Source organism: Tachypleus tridentatus, unplaced genomic scaffold (genome assembly GCF_004210375.1).
Source record: "Tachypleus tridentatus isolate NWPU-2018 unplaced genomic scaffold, ASM421037v1 Hic_cluster_2, whole genome shotgun sequence".
NCBI classification, from domain to species: Eukaryota; Metazoa; Arthropoda; class Merostomata; order Xiphosura; family Limulidae; genus Tachypleus; species Tachypleus tridentatus.
The window spans coordinates 47,460,216-47,467,467 of NW_027467782.1; positions in this window are offsets into that span (position 1 = coordinate 47,460,216).

The window sequence follows — 7,252 nt, forward strand, 5'->3', positions numbered from 1 at the left end:
TTAAACTATATCAGAAGACGCACCAGTCATAATCAGGTATTAGTATAATATTTAAACTATATCAGAAGACGCACCAGTTATAATCAGGTATTAGTATAATATTTAAACTATATCAGAAGACGCACCAGTCATAACCAGGTATTAGTATTATATTTAAATTATATCAGAAGACGCACCAGTTTAATCAGGTATTAGTATAATATTTAAACTATATCAGAAGACGCACCAGTCATAATCAGATATAAGTATAATATTTAAACTATATCAGAAAACGCACCAGTCATAATCAGGTATTAGTATAATATTTAAACTATATCAGAAGACGCACCAGTTATAATCAGGTATTAGTATAATATTTAAACTATATCAGAAGACGCACCAGTTATAATCAGGTATTAGTATAATCTCTAAACTATATCAGAAGACGCACCAGTCATAATCAGATATAAGTATAATATTTAAACTATACCAGAAGACGCACCAGTTATGATCAGGTATTAGTATAATATTTAAACTATATCAGAAGACGCACCAGTCATAACCAGGTATTAGTATTATATTTAAACTATATCAGAAGACGCACCAGTCATAATCAGGTATTAGTATAATATTTAAACTATATCAGAAGACGCACCAGTCATAATCAGGTATTAGTATAATATTTAAACTATATCAGAAGACGCACCAGTTATAATCAGGTATTAGTATAATATTTAAACTATATCAGAAGACGCACCAGTCATAACCAGGTATTAGTATTATATTTAAATTATATCAGAAGACGCACCAGTCATAATCAGGTATTAGTATAATATTTAAACTATATCAGAAGACGCACCAGTCATAATCAGGTATAAGTATAATATTTAAACTATATCAGAAGACGCACCAGTTATAATCAGGTATTAGTATAATATTTAAACTATATCAGAAGACGCACCAGTCATAACCAGGTATTAGTATAATATTTAAACTATATCAGAAGACGCACCAGTCATAATCAGGTATTAGTATAATATTTAAACTATATCAGAAAACGCACCAGTTATAATCAGGTATTAGTATAATATTTAAACTATATCAGAAGACGCACCAGTCATAATCAGGTATTACTATAATATTTAAACTATATCAGAAGACGCACCAGTTATAATCAGGTATTAGTATAATATTTAAACTATATCAGAAGACGCACCAGTCATAATCAGATATAAGTATAATATTTAAACTATATCAGAAGACGCACCAGTTATAATCAGGTATTAGTATAATATTTAAACTATATCAGAAGACGCACCAGTCATAATCAGATATAAGTATAATATTTAAACTATATCAGAAGACGCACCAGTTATAATCAGGTATTAGTATAATATTTAAACTATATCAGAAGACGCACCAGTCATAACCAGGTATTAGTATAATATTTAAACTATATCAGAAAACGCACCAGTTATAATCAGGTATTAGTATAATATTTAAACTATATCAGAAGACGCACCAGTCATAACCAGGTATTAGTATTATATTTAAATTATATCAGAAGACGCACCAGTCATAATCAGGTATTAGTATAATATTTAAACTATATCAGAAGACGCACCAGTCATAATCAGGTATAAGTATAATATTTAAACTATATCAGAAGACGCACCAGTTATAATCAGGTATTAGTATAATATTTAAACTATATCAGAAGACGCACCAGTCATAACCAGGTATTAGTATTATATTTAAACTATATCAGAAGACGCACCAGTTATAATCAGGTATTAGTATAATATTTAAACTATATCAGAAGACGCACCAGTCATAACCAGGTATTAGTATTATATTTAAACTATATCAGAAGACGCACCAGTCATAATCAGGTATTAGTATAATATTTAAACTATATCAGAAAACGCACCAGTTATAATCAGGTATTAGCATAATCCCTAAACTATATTGGAAGACGCACCAGTTATAATCAGGTATTAATATAATATCTAAACTATATTAGAAGACACACCAGTTATTCCATGAGAACTACTCAATGAAACGTTATTTGATTAGTAGTTTCTGTAAGTTAAATTAGAAACTATCTGAACAAACAGTAGAACTGATAAGTCCATCTGGTTTATTCGAGTTCAGCGGTATATTATACACATGTGGACTAACCTGTAATATCCGGAGTCCACATGGCTCAACACAAATATCCGTATTTTAGAATTACTGGACATAGTAGAGACATCCAATTAGTAAATAAAAGCAATCATAGTTATAACGTTAGGTAAACCCATAACAAATAATATCACAGTTATAACGTTAGGTAAACCCATAACAAAAAACATCACAGTTATAACGTTAGGTAAACCCATAACAAAAAACATCACAGTTATAACGTTAGGTAAACCCATAACAAAAAATATCACAGTTATAACGTTAGGTAAACCCATAACAAAAAATATCACAGTTATAACGTTAGATAAACCCATAACAAAAAATATCACAGTTATAACGTTAGATAAACTCACTACAAAAAATATCACAGTTATAACGTTAGATAAACCCATAACAAAAAATATCACAGTTATAACGTTAGATAAACTCACTACAAAAAATATCACAGTTATAACGTTAGGTAAACCCATAACAAAAAATAACACAGTTATAACGTTAGGTAAACCCATAACAAAAAATATCACAGTTATAACGTTAGATAAACTCACTACAAAAAATATCACAGTTATAACGTTAGGTAAACCCATAACAAAAAATATCACAGTTATAACGTTAGATAAACTCACTACAAAAAATATCACAGTTATAACGTTAGATAAACCCATAACAAAAAATATCACAGTTATAACGTTAGATAAACCCATAACAAAAAATATCACAGTTATAACGTTAGATAAACCCATAACAAAAAATATCACAGTTATAACGTTAGATAAACTCACTACAAAAAATATCACAGATATAACGTTAGATAAACCCATAACAAAAAATATCACAGTTATAACGTTAGGTAAACCCATAACAAAAAATATCACAGTTATAACGTTAGATAAACTCACTACAAAAAATATCACAGTTATAACGTTAGATAAACCCATAACAAAAAATATCACAGTTATAACGTTAGATAAACCCATAACAAAAAATATCACAGTTATAACGTTAGATAAACCCATAACAAAAAATATCACAGTTATAACGTTAGATAAACTCACTACAAAAAATATCACAGTTATAACGTTAGATAAACCCGCAACAAAAAAAATATCACAGTTATAACGTTAGGTAAACCCATAACAAAAAATATCACAGTTATAACGTTAGATAAACTCACTACAAAAAATATCACAGTTATAACGTTAGATAAACCCATAACAAAAAATATCACAGTTATAACGTTAGATAAACCCATAACAAAAAATATCACAGTTATAACGTTAGATAAACCCATAACAAAAAATATCACAGTTATAACGTTAGATAAACTCACTACAAAAAATATCACAGTTATAACGTTAGATAAACCCATAACAAAAAATATCACAGTTATAACGTTAGGTAAACCCATAACAAAAAATATCACAGTTATAACGTTAGGTAAACCCATAACAAAAAATATCACAGTTATAACGTTCTTACAGTAACTATACCACAATTATAACGTTTTTAAATAAATATAACAATAAACGTTATCACAGTTATAACGTTTTTAAATAAATATAATAATAAAACCTATCACAGATATAACGTTCTTAAAGTAACTATACAACAATAAAATCTATCACAGTTATAACGTTCTTACAGTAACTATACCACAATTATAACGTTTTTAAATAAGTATAACAATAAAAGTTATCACAGTTATAACGTTTTTAAATAAATATAATAATAAAACCTATCACAGATATAACGTTCTTAAAGTAACTATACAACAATGAAACCGATCACAGTTATAACGTTCTTAAAGTAACTATACAACAATGAAACCTATCACAGATATAACGTTCTTAAAGTAACTATACAACAATGAAACCTATCACAGATATAACGTTCTTAAAGTAACTATACAACAATAAAACTTATCACAGATATAACGTTCTTAAAGTAACTATACAACAATGAAACCTACCACAGATATAACGTTCTTAAAGTAACTATACAACAATGAAACCTATCACAGATATAACGTTCTTAAAGTAACTATACAACAATGAAACCGATCACAGATATAACGTTCTTGAAGTAACTATACAACAATGAAACCTATCACAGATATAACGTTCTTAAAGTAACTATACAACAATGAAACCGATCACAGATATAACGTTCTTAAAGTAACTATACAACAATGAAACCTATCACAGATATAACGTTTTTAAATAAATATAATAATAAAACCTATCACAGATATAACGTTCTTAAAGTAACTATACATCAATGAAACCTATCACAGATATAACGTTCTTAAAGTAACTATACAACAATGAAACCGATCACAGTTATAACGTTCTTACAGTAACTATACCACAATTATAACGTTTTTAAATAAGTATAACAATAAAAGTTATCACAGTTATAACGTTTTTAAATAAATATAATAATAAAACCTATCACAGATATAACGTTCTTAAAGTAACTATACAACAATGAAACCGATCACAGATATAACGTTCTTAAAGTAACTATACAACAATGAAACCTATCACAGATATAACGTTCTTAAAGTAACTATACAACAATGAAACCGATCACAGATATAACGTTCTTAAAGTAACTATACAACAATGAAACCGATCACAGATATAACGTTCTTAAAGTAACTATACAACAATGAAACCTATCACAGATATAACGTTCTTAAAGTAACTATACAACAATAAAACCTATCACAGATATAACGTTCTTAAAGTAACTATACAACAATAAAACCTATCACAGATATAACTTTCTTAAAGTAACTATACAACAATGAAACCTATCACAGTTATAACGTTCTTAAAGTAACTATACAACAATGAAACCTATCACAGATATAACGTTCTTAAAGTAACTATACAACAATAAAACTTATCACAGATATAACGTTCTTAAAGTAACTATACAACAATGAAACCTATCACAGATATAACGTTCTTAAAGCAACTATACAACAATAAAATCTATCACAGTTATAACGTTCTTACAGTAACTATACCACAATTATAACGTTTTTAAATAAGTATAACAATAAAAGTCATCACAGTTATAACGTTTTTAAATAAATATAATAATAAAACCTATCACAGATATAACGTTCTTAAAGTAACTATACAACAATGAAACCGATCACAGTTATAACGTTTTTAAATAAATATAATAATAAAACCTATCACAGATATAACGTTCTTAAAGTAACTATACAACAATGAAACCGATCACAGATATAACGTTCTTAAAGTAACTATACAACAATGAAACCTATCACAGATATAACGTTCTTAAAGTAACTATACAACAATGAAACCTATCACAGATATAACGTTCTTAAAGTAACTATACAACAATAAAATCTATCACAGTTATAATGTTCTTACAGTAACTATACCACAATTATAACGTTTTTAAATAAGTATAACAATAAAAGTTATCACAGTTATAACGTTTTTAAATAAATATAATAATAAAACTTATCACAGATATAACGTTCTTAAAGTAACTATACAACAATGAAACCGATCACAGTTATAACGTTCTTACAGTAACTATACCACAATTATAACGTTTTTAAATAAGTATAGCAATAAAAGTTATCACAGTTATAACGTTTTTAAATAAATATAATAATAAAACCTATCACAGATATAACGTTCTTAAAGTAACTATACAACAATAAAATCTATCACAGTTATAACGTTCTTACAGTAACTATACCACAATTATAACGTTTTTAAATAAGTATAACAATAAAAGTTATCACAGTTATAACGTTTTTAAATAAATATAATAATAAAACCTATCACAGATATAACGTTCTTAAAGTAACTATACAACAATGAAACCGATCACAGTTATAACGTTCTTACAGTAACTATACAACAATAAAACCTATCACAGATATAACGTTCTTAAAGTAACTATACAACAATGAAACCGATCACAGATATAACGTTCTTAAAGTGACTATACAACAATGAAACCTATCACAGATATAACGTTCTTAAAGTAACTATACAACAATGAAACCGATCACAGATATAACGTTCTTAAAGTAACTATACAACAATGAAACCGATCACAGATATAACGTTCTTAAAGTAACTATACAACAATGAAACCTATCACAGATATAACGTTCTTAAAGTAACTATACAACAATGAAACCTATCACAGATATAACGTTCTTAAAGTAACTATACAACAATAAAACTTATCACAGATATAACGTTCTTAAAGTAACTATACAACAATGAAACCTATCACAGATATAACGTTCTTAAAGCAACTATACAACAATAAAATCTATCACAGTTATAACGTTCTTACAGTAACTATACCACAATTATAACGTTTTTAAATAAGTATAACAATAAAAGTTATCACAGTTATAACGTTTTTAAATAAATATAATAATAAAACCTATCATAGATATAACGTTCTTAAAGTAACTATACAACAATGAAACCGATCACAGTTATAACGTTCTTACAGTAACTATACCACAATTATAACGTTTTTAAATAAGTATAACAATAAAAGTTATCACAGTTATAACGTTTTTAAATAAATATAATAATAAAACCTATCACAGATATAACGTTCTTAAAGTAACTATACAACAATAAAACCTATCACAGATATAACGTTCTTAAAGTAACTATACAACAATAAAACCTATCACAGATATAACGTTCTTAAAGTAACTATACAACAATGAAACCTATCACAGTTATAACGTTCTTAAAGTAACTATACAACAATGAAACCTATCACAGATATAACGTTCTTAAAGTAACTATACAACAATAAAACTTATCACAGATATAACGTTCTTAAAGTAACTATACAACAATGAAACCTATCACAGATATAACGTACTTAAAGCAACTATACAACAATAAAATCTATCACAGTTATAACGTTCTTACAGTAACTATACCACAATTATAACGTTTTTAAATAAGTATAACAATAAAACCTATCACAGTTATAACGTTTTTAAATAAGTATAACAATAAAACCTATCACAGTTATAACGTTTTTAAATAAATAT